Raw genomic sequence first — 16,330 nt, 5'->3', positions numbered from 1 at the left:
CCTAGTGTGCAAGTATATCCCTTTATTGCAAACGATTTCTATGCGGTTTCATAAAATGTAAAGAACATGTGAATGAGATCTGCAAATAAAAGCACAGCCAGTGTGTGGTGGGGGGGGGGAGCAGAGTGGGGAGAGGAAGGGACGGGGGAATCACTATTTTAATTAAATGCCAATTTCAGGGAGCATTTATTAGAAGATGGTATACAGCCACTGCTCAAAGTGACCACTCCTATTCCCATCACAAACTATTGGCTGTTAAGAGCCACCAAATTTATTTCAAAGCATTTACTTTACTAAACAACTCTATCCTCCAGTAAGAAAAGGGCATGGAGGCGTCTAGGTGGATTTGCTGAATGACGTGCATTTGATTGGCAGATGTCTACCGAAGCCACTAGATGCACATGCACTAAATGTAAATAGAGCTGCTCTTCTCCCTGGTGTTACAGGGAAACTGAGAGAATATCAAAGTCGATTTAAAATAAAATATCCGAATGCTTGGCCCAGAATTCTATTAGCCAGTGGAATTGCTTAAAACAATCCATATACAAGGATACTTAAACCATCTGTATAGTTAAATTAGAGAGCTGACAAATATTAACCAAACTGTTTATCCAGATTACACATTCCGCTGTACTAATACTCTTTAACTCAACACAGTCAGCCTTTATCAGCTGAATTAAGGCTATTACTATTAAAGTATGCAAAAAGCGCAGGGTGAAGGGGGCTGGGAAGCTGCAGGGTACATAACAAAGGAATTGGTACTTTTTGCCAAGCATTTGCCTCAAATGCACTTCGCAATGTAACTGTTGAGTGCACCCCACCCTTTTCTCCAAAGATAAAAGTTTTCAAAGTTCTAATAAGCAGTTCTCCACCCAACAAAAGCAGGATTGATTTTCCCCGGAGGGGAGCAGCTAACGTTTACAGCAACTAATGTCTCGGAGGTCAAGTCCGAGTCTCCGAGCGAGCTTCTAAGGCAAGAAGTGGCTCCCAGGCCGGCTCGGCGGGGCTGCCCGGCTCGGGTGGACGTGCAAAGTTGCCCCTTGTCAACTCCGGCCAGGTCCCCCGTAATTGAAAATAACAGTCACGGGCCAGCCTCTGGCTACTTCCATGGACCAGGCACTGTAGCAAGTGACAGTTACACATCATTACGACCACAGACAATAATGAATGTAGCACCAGGACCACTATGCATGCCAGCAGTGTCATCTCCGCCTTAACCCCTTCCCCTCCACTCTCCAGCGCACACCCAGAGTCCACAGAGCCCCGGTGCAGCAGTTATTCGCCCGAACTCGTCTATTCCTGGGGGCAAACTACTTCCACAACCCGCCTCCCTTCTCCCCAATTCAGTCCTGGTGTTTTATTTCTCATCCTTGGCGAACTGTCAGGCAAACACTGCAACCAACAATTCCACTAGGGGTAGAAAAAATATTTGCTTAATTCACGTTACTTGGTAAGTTCTTTAAAAAAAAAAAAAAATTGGGGACGGGGGGGGGAACCTCTTTCTTCTCCACGAATCCGACCGACGCTACTTGCTTTGCAATAGCATCGCCCTCCCTCGGCCCCCCTCCCTCTTCCCAACACTTTCCCCCTTTAAGAACACAGACCAACCAAAATGATTTAACTTGAGCAGATGACAGAAGGAAAATAAAACATGTTAAGAGAATACGGTCTGATTTGGGATGGCAGGAAAAAAAAAAAAGAGAGAGGAGGGGTTGTTTATTTTGATAAGAAACGGAATCGGCACAGACCTGAGCAGAAGCTGCAGAGCAGGAGAAATTGTTTTCTTGCCCTCATAGAGTCCCCCTCTCTCTCCCTTTCTCTCTCTCCCTCACAGACACGCGCGCGCGCGCACACACTCACTCTCGCACACACACGGCGTCACCCGCGCACACTCACACGCACACTCGCACACGCACGGGCAGAGCCTCTCAGCTGCTCTCTGCAGTTCTCAGGAAATGAATGGGGGGCAACCCAGGGAACTGTTGTACTTGCAAATGACTTACCCGGATCACATGATGCGCTAAATGTAGGGTGGGCCGGTGGGTGGAGGCTGCCGAGACGCGAGCCCCGGTCTAGCGTGGGGAGCCTCGCCAGGCCCGCATCGAATTACCCCGGGGCCCAGCCGAGGGGGTTGCAAGACGCCGCTTCTCCTCCCTCGCAGCCCGCAGCTCAGGAAACCGGAGAGGCGCGGGGGTGGGGTGGGGCGGGTGGGGTGAGGCGTGGAGGTGGGGTGAAAACACCGAACCCCCAAACAAAAGAGCTCCGGGTCCTCCTCCCCAGAAACAAAGCCCCGCCGCTGCGGGCGAGCCCCGGGGTGGGGCCGAGGGCGGGGGCGGCCGCGGGGAGGGGCTCGCTCAGCAGGCGCTAAGTCGCTTTATTGCCATAAAATGGGGCCCCCGAGCCGCTCCGCCCGAGGATTAGGAGGCGGGCTCTGAGTGTGATGGTTGAAATCCCCTGTGGGAAACTAACCCCTCCCCGCTCGCAGAGGTAGAAGGCAACACCCACTGCCCGGCCCTCGCCTCGCCGCCCCGGCCGCGGGCTGGGGGTGGGTCCGCGGAGCCTCCACCCCGCCCCACCCCGCCCCACCCCTGCCCCCGCCCCCCGGCCTCCGGCCTCGGCCGCTCTTCCTTTCACCTGCACCACCTTGCTGCGGCGCCCAAAATAACCCACACATGGCCCGCGGAGCTTGGGGAGCCACTGGGTCGCGGGGCTCGGGGGGTTCGGGGCCCGCGGGGCCTCGCGGCGGGAGCCACCCCCAGATTTCAACTCGCCGGGCGAGGACTCGCGCTGAGCCCCGCGAAAGTGCCCTCTTTTGTGTCAAAGCGCTCGAGGCAGCGCTGGGAAGAGAATTCGGAGACAAATAAAGCGCGGAGGCCACTCGGCCCCCCGCCTCCTCCCGGCTCCCGCCCGAGTGGGGGCGTGCGAAGAGGGGGCCGGGCGCCCCAGCCGTCCCCGCGGCTCCCCCGCCGGCTAACTTGGAAAGGTGTGGGCGGAGCCGGCTCCAGCGTCCGGCCGGGGCTGCGGGGACCGCCCCCGGGCACCGGGCATCGCCCGCGCGGGGCCACAATGAGGTCCCGGCCGGGGCCGGCGGGGCAGCGGGGCCCTCGGCGCGGCGCGGGGGTGGGCGCGCGGGGGCTGGGCGCGGGAAGAAGGGGGATCTTTGTTTGGGTGCGGGAGCGACGCACGTTGCGGGCGAGCCGGGGGGCGTCCTCTCTCGCAGGGCTTCACCTTGGCGGGGTGAATGGGGGCGCGCGGAGACGCGTGCCGCGGCTCGGAGCCCCGGGAGCAGGGCGCCCGCCCGCCCGCGCTAGTGACTCGGGAAAGCCGGCGAACTTGCGGGAGGGAGTGGAAGTGGGAGCCGCGCGCCGCTCTACTATGGGGTGGGGGGCAGCCTCGTCCCCGGCCCTGCACCCCAAAGGGAGCCCCCAGAAGTGGGTGGCCTGGAGCCCAGTCCTTGACGCCTTCCCAGGCGGCGCCTCCCGCCCCGCCTCCGTGGCCCGGGGAGCGGATCCGCGGGATTCTGGGCCGGGAGGGGAGCGGCCGGCGCTGCCCCGCGGTTCCCGCGGGGGCTCGGGGGCGCTGGGTCGGCGCCCACGGGAGGAGCAGCGCGGGCGGGGGACACCCCGCGGAAGCGGGCGGGGGTCTGGGGCGTGGGCCGGCCGGGCGCGCGGGTTCGGGATGGAGGGTGCCAGCGCCACTTTTTTGCAGACCTAGGTGAGCGCGCGGGGGCGCCCAGGCCCGCCGGACCCTCGCGCTTTGCCCCCGCGCCTGCCCCGCGTGGGAAATCGCTCTGTGGGCAGCAAGAGCAGAAGGGGAAGTTTGTGTTCGGGGAGCAAGAGCTGCAGTGATGTGGCATCAAGTGGCGTGGGAAGAGAAGCGAGGAAGAGGCCGAGAAACAGGAAATGAAAGCGAAGGAAGGAATCCTAGCCCGGGAAAGCCGACTTCTACATTCTGTGTGACATTTTCCCAACACTTCCAAGGGCCCAGCGTCCGTTATTAAGGAAAACAAAGGCGGTGTAGTGCCTGGGGCGTTTTCTGTCTGTGGCCATATTCGGCCTTCAAGGAAGATGGGAAAGTGGTCCAGCCTGGAGGACTCCAGAGCCCGCTTCTAATCCTACATAAAAGGATGTATCAGTTGGCCTGCTTCTTAGAAATAAAACAGGATTGAGCGGAGGGTCTGTCCTGGTGTTAGGATTGCCAAGAAAAACAAATGAAATAAGCATAAAGTATGTGAAAAGTGGGGACCACTCTTTAAGGAAAGTATCCCTCATAGTTGGAAAGCGGTGGGAGCAGAAGTAGGTGTGACAGGGGAATCAGGAACCCCCCACCCAAGGAAAAGGGAACTTGGAAGCTGAGCTGTCTTTTGGGGTGAGGGCTCGCTGTTCTGGGGGAAAGCAGCTCCTGTGCCCACCCCCTAGTCTTAGCCTGGACACTCCACTGCATCTGGATGAAACAACATGAAAAGACAAGTTTGAAAAACGGTAGAATATCAACCAAAGTACAGTATTTAAAGGGAAAACTTGCCTGTACTAGAAACACTGTCAGTTTTCCTATAGGCGGGGCAGGGCGAGGCAGGGACTGAGGAAGTGAGTCTAACTCTCAGAGTGGAAGGATGCTAGGAGCAATGATGTCTCCGTGGCAGTTCTTGCACTAACAGCTCTATCTCAGCGACAGAGCTTGAGTGGCCATCTGACCATAAAGATATCCTGGAGGAAGAGCTTCTGCCGGTCCGTGGAAAGGCAGTCCAAATTGCACTCCCTTCTTAGGGCAATGGCACGGGTATGGTCATAGAACTAGGAAAGAGAAAATAAAGTAGACGAAGCCTTTCTAGAGGTATAAGGAAATTAGAACTAAGTCAGGGTTAAGGTCTGGAATTTGAATAGTGTGGGTAAAAGAAAGAAGTACATCAAGTATTAGAAAAGATATTACAGAGGTTTTTCTTTTTAACTGACAGATAGGAAGGAATTTAAATGTTCAGGGCAACTCTCCAGATATAAAAGGGGGGGAAAAAAGAGGAAAAATACAGGTCACTCTGTGAACTGGGCACAGGAAGTGCCAAAAAAACCCCAAAAAACCAACAACCAGAAGCATGACTGTTGTTGGGAGTTAGGATACTGGAGGAAATCACATGTGACTCTGTGTGTGTGTGTGTGTGTGTGTACAGACATATTCAGTCATATAGTTCTATCTGTGTAGAACTTAGACGTAAACTCAGGTGTGAACAGAAGGAAAGATGGTAAGGGAAAAAAAGTTCACATATCCTGTCAAAAAAAAGATGGAAATCTCTTCATGTCTTGGGTCAAAGTTGATGAACCATGTCCTCAAATTTATTTACTTATTCTTTATTGCTGTAAATACCAAAAACTAAAATAAAAAGAATTAGCAAAATGATAATGGTGGATAATGAGTTTCCTATTCATGGTACATGCATTGGATTTCTTTTACCTAATATCTTGTCCAGGAAAGAGAAAAACATACACAAGCACCCTCAATACAAAATAATAAACCTAATTCAATGTAAATGGCAATGCAAAACTGCTTACAACTAACAATTTGAAGTTATTACATAAAGTGACAACTTAAAGTACTTAGACATTTACCGCCTACCCACAAACTTTTTTTTTTGTTAGATCTTAACCAGAGGTGATAATTCTTTTTGAAAATTTAGTGTAAGGATTGAAAAATACTTTATGGTATTATGATTACTTGAACCATAGCCTCATTTCTCTAAGGTAAAGACTCTATAATATCCATGGACATTCAAGTTTCTTAGGCCTTTGGATTATTGATGCCAAAAATTGGCTGACATATTCCAGGCAGGAGTAGACCAAGGGAATATATTTTCAGAAGTAAACACTGTGTTGAAAGATTAGAACTTACTGAAAGTAAAAATAAAAGTGATTCCTAGAATTTTTAATATTTTTAAATATTCTCTTGATTTATTTTCATGGGATCAAAAGTGAACATGTAATACTAGGTTTTCAATGCCTTTTTTTTGTGTGTGTCTTATTTTGGCAATAATGTTCAGCAAAGGGGAATTTTCCTAGTTAAGTATGAGAAAGGCATGTAAAGCCTTACTACAAATGCAAACAGCTGGTGATATTATGTGATTACATAGCAAACAACATGTTTTGATTGGAATGAGATGTCTGGAAATTAAGAGAAAATGACATTTCATAACTTTGTTTTGTTGCAGTCAATACAGTTTTGGGTCCTAGCAGCATTATCTTCATCACATCCTCAGATGTATCTCTTTTCCAAGTCTCTACATAGTCACTTTAATTCAAGTCTTCTCCTGCCAGGCCCCCACTACCACATGCCCACACCCCACCTCTGAGCCTCAGGCTTCGCTCCCAGCATATCCTTAATTATTTAACACTGAAGTAGCACAAATCAGTTTCAGTATGATATCTGACATCTATGGACTCAGGTTTTGTATCTGGTACTTTTTCAGCTTATATGGAAAACCAAACGCTATATATCCTCCATTTCACTTGGTAGTCCTTCTTTGTTTTCTCCTGTCAGCTCTCCCCAAAATAATTGACATCCCACACACATGGATACTCGTGCCATCCCCTTCGCAAAAAATCATCTTTCCCTTCTTGGAGTTTCATTGTGTATAATGGATACAGTGCCTCACACAAAGACCAAGTTTTTCTCATCCTTTTTCTGATTGTCATGTTTTCCCATCATTTAAATAATATTTCCCTCACTTTGAAAAGTTATCATTTATTGGATGCTTACTTGACCAATATGAATTATTTTGACCAAAGTAGGCATTCAGGAAATGTCAATTTCCTCACTTATTCCTGAGGGACTTACACCTCTCTGATTTCATTAAATATCACTGGCTTCCCTATCACAAGTAACTATTTGAAAACTGCACCTTAATCTTTTATTTAAATTTCCTCTTACCCCTCACATTATTTTGCACAGAGGTGATAACTGATTACTAGTTGAATAAATCGAGCACTTATAATGTATAAAATTAGAATGGCATGCTCTGAAACAATATAGGGGAAAACCTAAGTTTTCATTTGGGTGAATATATTAAAAATAACAAGCAAAACTGGAATGTCTCAATAAACATCTTTGAGCATTAATTCTAGAAAAATTCCTTAAGTAACTTATTTTAAGTTAGAAAATTTTACATAAAGGAACGTATCAGCTCTGGGGTTTTTAACATAATTTCATTGTTCCTATCATATTCAGTCATTAAAAAATTACTCAATCAATCATGCTGCTTTTCACCCTTTTTATTAGAATTAGATAGAATTACACTATATTAAATAAAAATTCAAATTTCAATTCCAGAGGGAAAATTCACAGCAAATTTGTTTTAAAAATAGCACTTCACAATTTTTTTAAGTTTTACACATTGGCACTATAATGTAATAAGATTGTCTGCATTTTTAAATATAACAAGTTAAAGTATATCAGATTTGAAAAATCACTATCCTTGCCTTTATAAATTTGTATGAAAATGAAAACTGTACCCTCATAAAAATAATTTAATTCAGCTAAAGTATATTGCAGAATACCACTTTAATTTCACACTATACACAAGGCACTAGACTCTCAGTATATGAAGAGCTTAGATAAAATTAATGAATTACTATAATATGAGGTACAATGAAAACACTCGGCCTAAAGCCATATCTGTTTGGAAGCATTAAGGACTTTGTGGAAAATATTTGTACTTAAAATATTCTTTAAAATATGTATGTTATTTTTATTTTTTAATAGTATGAATTATGTCACTCCTTGTAAATATTGATATATCATGTATGTGTTAATGAAACAAACAAAATGAATGTTTTTACTGTTCCAGAAACATACTTATTTTTCAGAAACAGTTTACCAGTTTACCAGGACATCATCATGTTAGAGTGCCGTTTTTACTGAGTGTTCCATTGGACACTACTTTGACATTATAAACCTTAAATTTATTAGTGAGAAGGGCTTGCATTTTAATCCTATAATCAATAGAGTTTGAACTCTAATTTCAGAATATAAATGCGACATTACTGACTAGGATCCTTGGCCTGAGTCAAACAGCTATTCCCACAGCCTGGTCCAGAGGATGAGGGTTTTGCTATAATAGAAAAGGAGCCACTGGCGCTGCTGTGAAAGACATTATAAAATCAGTCTCTAACATTTGGAGAAAGGGTACAAAGGAAAGAAAAATAGCACAATCCCTCTGTCTCATGTTTCAAGTCTTGGTAATAAGAGAAAAGAATGATCTTAAAGTATGAACTTCAGGGAGACTAACTTGTTTTTACTTTTGATACATTTGGAAGTCATCTAGCTAATTAGTTCTACCACATTGGAAGCTCAAATAACAAATTAGATAGCGGACCAAAAAAAAAATTAGAAACCTAATCAGAAATTTAAAAACAACATGAAATGAAAATAAGGGGAAAAGAAAGGAAGGGTGGAAGATCCTATATCAATTACTATTGCTTTGCTTCCATCTGAAAACAATAAAAAACCTGACTAATGGCTGCACAGACACTAATTCTTGTCCCCTCTCCCCCAACTCCCATAATGCAACAGTAAGTGCAAAGGTAGACAGTCATAGTTGAGGCAAAAAAGCGGCTCTCTGGTGCCCCAAAGCCTCAAGCTCATTTTCTTTTCCTGCAACACTTCTTAAAGTGTATGAAGAGAGGAAGATGTAAAGGCCAAATTGGTTCCTTCTGAAAGCGTTCCAGAAACAGCAGCCATATCATCCACTTACATTTCATGGCTCAGAATGGGTCACATGGCTTCCTGGCAACCAATCACAGGACAGTAGGCATGGACAAGGTCATCTTAGATGAAATTTGGCACAACCAGCTGACAGTATATGCTTTTGCTATTTAAAATTGCATAATGTTTTAGTTTTCAATTGCTAACTATTATATTACTGAGGCTTTCTTGAATTCTTGCTGGGAAACAGTCAACCCAAGAAAAGCATTCTGTGGGCTTACAAATTATGACACCATCATTGTAAGGCCATCAATTAATAAACTACAAGAAAAAAAATCTGTGATGTTTCTTAACATAACTTTTCCACACAATGTGGTAAGACAAAAAAAACCTCATTAATATATACAAACCATAAAACACTCAGATGACTCAGATGAATCCTAAGGCCAAATGAGAATTCTAGTTTAGCTTCACCCAGTTACAGAGTGAAGTTGTAGCTTATCTTTCCACTCCGTCAATTTACACATCTTTAAGAAGCAAGACACAATGAGAAAAATAAATACAAACTGCATCTGTGTCTCATATTCAAACACTAATGAAGTAGCACTGTTAGACCTTGCGCCTGTGAACCAAAAGCCCTACACTGAGTCCAACTTTCATCACTTGCTAGAGTGACCTTGGCCAGTTTGCTTGACTTTTCTTGCTTTTGGTTTTCCTCCTTGTACAACTGCAGCTTTTTTTTTTTTACAGATATTTGAAGGACTAATGAGGTCTTCTATATCTTTCTTTATAATACTGTAAAATATATAGGAGAATTGGCAAGAACTATGTCTGACCAATTATCAATTATCCCACCAGTGTCTAATTCAGTTCCCAGTACACAAGTACTCGAAACTTTTTTATTGAAAATAGAAAGTAGGGCTTCCCCTGGTGGCGCAGGCGGTTGAGCGCCTCGCTGGGAAGCTGTCTGCAGCCTCTGCAGCACCGGTTTGATCCCTGCCGCTGGCCGGTGAGGGTCCCACATGGTGCGGCAGACCTCTCCTGTCTCCCCCGCTGCACCCCTCAGCAGTGTATTTCAGTCAGTCTGCCTGCTCTGTCTCTGGTGAATCCTCTCAACCCACACCCCGCACCTCTGGCCTGTATCCCAGTTCTTGTATGCGTAAGTACAGGCCAGAGGTGCAGGGGCTGGGGTGTGTGAGGATTCACCAGAGACAGAGTGGGGAACAGGCAGACTTAGATGAAATATGGCACGACCAAGAGTTTCTTTGGAAATGAGAAAGAAGCCAGGAAAATAAAAACTAAATATATGGTTATTCACTACCATTACTATAGCTGCATATTTGTATATTATTTGTATTTAAATAAACTACTGACTCATTTTCTAATTAAAACATAATATGAGGGGCATCTCTAGTGGCCTAGGGGCTAAGTCTCTGCACTATCACTGCTGCGGCCTAAGTTCGATCCCCTGCCCAGGAGCTAACCCACATAATTCAGCAGTCTTCTGTCTCACCTGCTGCTCTCCTCCGCAGTGTATTTCAATAGATCTGCCTGTTCTGCTCCCCACTCTGTCTCTGGTGAATCCTCTCACCTTCCACACCTCTGGCCTACACCCCATTTCTTCTACAAAATAAATAAATATTTTAAAAAATTTTAAAAACATAATATCACATCTTCATAGGTTTTTTTTTTTTTTTCAGTTATTACTACATATTTATAGTACATAGGCTTTCCTTAGTTTGGAGAACAGAACAGAGTAACAGTGGGGAATAAATATACGACTGAACACTGTATTTTAGCTCACTGAAAGAGAAAAATTAGATAGCATCATAATATTTTCATTCTCATATTATGCCTGGTACTTTTATGCCTAAGTATTAAGATGATAGGTGCTAGAGAAAGGGTAAATAAATACAACAGAGGAAGTCTGTTTTGTTATTTTAGAGCTGTTGTATTGAAATAGTGTCTTGTTTACAATTTTCAACTCCACAAATCCTTATCAATTATTAAATATCTTCCCCATTGAATTAACCAGGGCGACTATATTTTCTCAGGAGAAAACATCAGGTGAAGCATAAGGCTTACTTTTAACAGATAAATATTTTCCTATAAGAATGAAATTCCATAGTTTAATTATACCACCCACCCTTCCCTGCACTAGGCAGAAAGTATACATTCAGCTTATTACATAAAAGGAAAAAGAACTTAAATCCCATTCTTTATGTGTTTGACATTGGAAGCAATTCTTTCCAATTGCCGTGACAAAATAAACAAAAGGAGTCACAGAAATTAACCACTATTTATCTGGCATTGTGCTGGGTACTGCCCTGGCTGACTCCAGGGAGTTACAATGAAGATAACTACAGACAAAATTCAGGGAATGAATGTGACTCTCACATCCCACATTGCAAAATGTAATGAGTCCTGCACCATCAAACATGTGATCATTTCTTTTCAGTGAGATAATTATATTAATAAATCAATTATTCATTTATCAAAATGATTCATTAAAAAAGTTTGGATGAGTAGTGTTGTATGATGATATAATTTGCTTTAATATGCCTCTTTGTTTCTTTATGAGTTATGCTGGTTGTTTATATGATTTCTGGCTTCTTCGAACTGTTATCCACATGCATGAGTTCCCGAGCATCAGCTTAGACAAGAAACATATGGCTGGGTCTGCTGTGAAAATCTAGACACACACCATGAGTAATTCTATCTCTGGTTGTGCATGTGTATTGACTTGAGTCCATTCATGTGCATCCACATTTGGGATCTGTATTTCTTACAATCAAGTGCTAATAAAAATATTTGTATAATTTAACCCCAACAATAACTATAAATATAATTTTTATTTAGCAACATGTAATCAAGCAGCAAAAAAATATGTTGCTATTTCATCTAGAAGCTTCAAAGTTAGAAGGGAAATTTGCAATTCTCTATAGATTTGGTAATAAAACCTAGACTTCAGGTTGTTAGCTCATCCTTCTGAGCCTGTTCTTGGGGCCAGTTCCAAGGTTAATAACAGACATACTCAAACACATTTTAAACTGACATGCAGAAGGTAATGCATTTCTTATTCTTAGCATCACAAAATCTGAGAATTATCCTTCTGCAACAAGCAAGCAAACTAAATTCTTTGAAATTTCAAATCTGCAGGAAGTTTTTAATGTTTAACTCGAATATTTAAAAAAAAATTGCTATAATTATCCTGGGATTTTTTTCAAAGGAGAACACTGAAAATTGGTGTTCTTAAAGTAAGAACTTAAAGTAAGCACCAAGCAGGCACTTAACACACATTAATAGCTAGCAAAGTACTCCTAAGTTAAAGGGGGGAAGGTTTAAGTGGTCAGGGACCTTTGAATTAAAAAGAACATTAAATGAACATCTTAACCATAGCATTATAAATATGCCACAAATACAGACTTTGAGCAGAAATACAGTCTTTGAGCAGAATGACTGTCCCATGTTGTTGACCTTCACTATGTCAGTTAACCCTTCTCTAACCTTTATTTTCCCACCAGGAGTAATACCTGCTTGTGAAGGAAATGCTAGATCACAGATCTAAAATAATGTTATTTTATTTCCATTGTCCCCAACAGAAAAGCCCTTTCTTTCTGCAATAATGCACTATAAGTTTGATAAGCCTCTGATGTGAACTCTTACCAACTACCGGGGAAGAAACAAGTTAAGAATATTGGTGAAGGGCATGGGATTGCCTCATATTTTTAAGAACAATCTACCTGTGTTATGTTTCCTTTTAAAAACATTCTTAATTTAATTTCCTTCAACACACTGTTAATAAAGAGCTAATGCCGCTTTACAATTGTATAGGACTTTTAATTTAGAAAAGTGCTCCCTTCAGTTATTGCATTCTCTTGTTACAATATATGTATAAAAATCAATGTGCTGTTTGACATGTTTTCTTCTCATTTAATCTACATGATAGCCAGTGAGGTAAGTGATAACTTCTCCATTTTAAAACAAGAAAACTGAGATCCACCTTGTTCCAAGGCAGCATAGTTAGTAGCAGATGGAGTTAAGATTTATTCCTGGGTTAATGGACTCCATATGAGTATTTTTGTTGTTTTTATTTTTCATTTATTTTTTTAATTGAAGTAACATTGCATTATATCATAAGTTTCAGGTATGCATCATTAAAAATCAACATGGTGGGGGGGCCGCCCTGGTGGTGCAAGCACTGCACTATGAAGCTATCTGCAGCCTCTGCAGCATGAGTTCAATTCCCGGGCTGCCAGGTAGCTGACCCTACATGGCGCAGCAGACCTCTCCTGTCTCACCTGCTGCTCCCTTCAGCAGTGTATTTCAGTCAGTCTGCCTGTTCTGTTCCCCACTCTGTCTCTGGTGAATCCTCTCACCCCCACACCTCTGGCCTGTACCCCAGTTCTTGTATGCATAAATAAATATTTGGGCCTCCCCCTAGTGGCGCAGCGGTTGAGCATTGGGCTGCGAAGCTGCCCGCAGGCTCTACAGCGCCAGTTTGATCCCTGGCCACCGTGAGGGTCTCACATGGCACGACAGACCTCTCCTGTCTTGCCCGCTGCTCCCCTCAGCAGTGTATTTTGTCACTCTGCCTGTTCGGCTCCCCGCTCTAGCTCTGGTGAATTCTCTCACCCTCCCGCGCTTCTGATTGTACCCAGTGTTTGTATAAATAAATAAATAAATCTTAAAAATAAATAAATAAATAAATAGATAGATAGATAAATCTTTAAAGAAAATCAAGTTTAAGGTCCAATTTTATTCTTCACTATACCATTGTTCTCTTTTTCCAGGTTTATCCACCACCTTTGCCTCCTTTCCATCCGATAACCACTAATTAGTCTTAGAATCCAAAAGTTTACTTTTGTCTTATTTAGTTCATCTGTTTGTTTGTTTTCTCTATATGCAACATATGAGTGAAATCATATAGTTTTGTCTTTCTCCATCTGACATATTTCACTTGGCATATTATCTTATAGGTTCATTCATATTGTTGCAAGTGGTAGGATTTCACCTGCTTTTATAGCTGAGTCGTTTTCCATTGTGTGTATATACCCCTTTTCACTGTGCTCGACAGTCCATGGGCACTTAGGTTCCTAGTTATTGCAAATAGTTCTGCAATAAACACAAGGGGGTGCATAGATATCTTCCGATTAGTGTTATAACATTTTTTTTTCAGGTTCCAGCCTTTTATTCACACAAGGATTCAAAGAACAAAAAAAACCCGTGACACTGTGGGGTGGGCACAAGAGGCTTGGCCATGCCTGAGCAATGACAGTGGCAGGACAGCCCTCCCAGAAAGCACATAGCCTGGAGCAGTTGGCAGGGGGCAGTCACTTCCAGGGCTCTCGAGGGCCTGGACAGAAGCAGGGTTATTATGGGTGGATTGGGCTGACAGGGTACAGCGGAGGGGCCAGGAAGATTGCAGAGAACACCTGCTCTGCGCCAGGGGTCCTGACCAGTGACCAGAGGCCTCCCAATCCCAAAAGAATAAAAGCAGCACTAAATCACCCTTTTGTCGCATATGCTGTATTGGCCCACTGACCCTGGCTACAGTGGCTCAGTATCCCCCAGTTGCCGGAAGCCATCCTCCCTCTGGCCTGAGTTATTCACTGTAAGTGTGCCAGCCCCCTTCAACTGAATACCCAGAAACAAAAGGTACGAAATGTCTTATTTTTAAAAAAGATTTTTATTTTATTTATTTACACATACAAGAGCTGGTGTGTAGGTCAGAGGTGCTGTGGGGTGAAAGGATTCACCAGAGACAGAGTGGGGAGCAGAACAGGCGGATCTACTGAAATACACTGCTGAGGGGAGCAGCAGGTGAGTCAGGAGAGGTCTGCTGCACCATGTGGGTTAGCTCCTTGGCCGGGGATCGAACTCATGCTGCAGTGGCTTCAGATAGCTTCTTAGTGCTGAACCCCTTATGCCACCAGGGAGGCCCTCAAATTATGTAATTCTTTTTGAGGTGATTGTAAGTGGGGTTGTTTTCCTGATGTCTCTTTCTGCTAGATCATGTTTAGAAATGCAAAATATTTTCGTATATTAATTTGTAACCTGTCACTTTACTCTATCTGATTATTATTTATAATAGCTTTTCACTGGGGGTTTGTAATTTTCTATGTATATTACCACGTCATCTGCAAATAGTAATAAAAGGTCAGTTATCAAGTCTTATTTATTGTACTTTCATTCATATACCCATTGTATATCCATAATCTGATATTCTTCAACTGCCTGCACTATTACTACCCTTCATGTCTCACTTGGAATTCTGCAGGCGCATTTTAAATACACTCTTTGCTTCCATCCCCTCTTCCTTCAGATACTTCTCAGGAAACCACCCAGAGAGTAACGTTTCAAGTATATATCAGATCTTATCATTCCTCTGCTTAGCCCCCTCTCAAAGAAATCCCTTCTTCTCTTGATCAACGTTCTTACAAAGGCCTCCAAAGCAGTCACATAGGGCAACCTGCTACCTCTCCAAAATCTAAGTCTCATTTTTACTTCACAATATTTGCCAACTCTGACCTTCTTGATATTCCTGAATATACCAGGCCCACATATCCTGGGGCTGTGCCCTGCTGTGCCCTCTGCCTGCTGTGCCCTGCCCTTAGATGCAGGCCTCCAGCATTTCCTCACCATCTGGTGTCTGGTCACCCAGTTAGTGAGGGCTTCCCAGACAAACTTTTGAACAGTGACTTCTTTCACACCTTATACCATCTCCTTTCCCGGCTTTATTTTTCTCCAGATGTCAACAATAAACATAATTTGTTTACTTTTTATTTTGTATCTCCCCCTTTCAATTTGCAATTTCAGTAAGGACAAATATTTTGTACATTTTGTTAACTAATATATTCACATTGCCTAGAAGAATGCCTAGAATACAGTTAGAACTCAACAAGTATGTCATGAATTCATTATCAAGTGAATTATTAAAAACTTTTGTGATCTATGTTGAAGGACTGCTTCCCATCCAAATGTAATCATAGAGTGAAAGATTAATGCTTCCACATGAAGCATTAGTATTTTAAATAAGAGAGTTTTGGTTCATGAATTAAATAACAAAAATCTTGTTATCATTATAATTAGTTGTAATATAATAATATTGTTGTGCTCTATCCCTGACTACTAATTTTAGGATTTAGAATAGGTGGTAAGTTTTTTTACAATGAGTTATAGTAATGTAAACTCACTTAGATAGTTATAAATGTGAATAAAGAATTGGTTTTAGACACTGTTAAAAGAAATAGAAGAAGACACAAAGAAATGGAAAGACATCCCCTGCTCATGGATTGGAAGAATAAACATTATTAAAATGGCCATCCTTCCAAAAGCAATATACAGATTCAATGCTATTCCAATAAAAATTTCAATGTCATTCTTCAAAGAAATAGAACAATTATTGATGAAATTCATATGGAATCACAAAAAACCCCGAATAGCCAAAGCTCTCCTGAAAAAAAAAAGAAGGGAATGGAGGCATCACACTCCCAGACTTCAAACTCTACTATAAAGCCATAATCATCAAAACTGCATGGTATTGGAACAAGAACAGACATATAGACCAATGGAATCGAATAGAAAATCCAGAAATAAACCCACAGATTTATGGTCAACTAATCTTTGACAAAGGAGCAAA

The 16,330-nt window shown here is 43.1% G+C and overlaps 1 protein-coding gene across 3 annotated transcripts in view; it reads right to left on the bottom strand.

Annotated features, from left to right (window-relative positions):
• KLF12 (KLF transcription factor 12) overlaps positions 1-2,287 on the bottom strand; it is a 416,573-nt gene extending 414,286 nt beyond the window's left edge. Inside the window, exon 1 of one of the 3 annotated variants that reach the window (XM_037528938.2) lies at positions 2,004-2,287. The gene's annotated coding sequence lies outside the window, so the exon portion shown is untranslated. The other 2 variants (XM_054701633.1, XM_054701631.1) reach the window with 2 other exon arrangements.
• Between the last annotated feature and the right edge of the window lie 14,043 nt (positions 2,288-16,330).

Source organism: Talpa occidentalis, unplaced genomic scaffold, assembly GCF_014898055.3.
Source record: "Talpa occidentalis isolate TD23 unplaced genomic scaffold, MPIMG_talOcc4v2.1 talOcc4.5, whole genome shotgun sequence".
In the NCBI taxonomy this organism is placed as follows: Eukaryota; Metazoa; Chordata; class Mammalia; order Eulipotyphla; family Talpidae; genus Talpa; species Talpa occidentalis.
The sequence above is the reverse complement of the archived record's forward strand: the minus strand, read 5'-3'. Positions and strand labels throughout refer to the sequence as shown.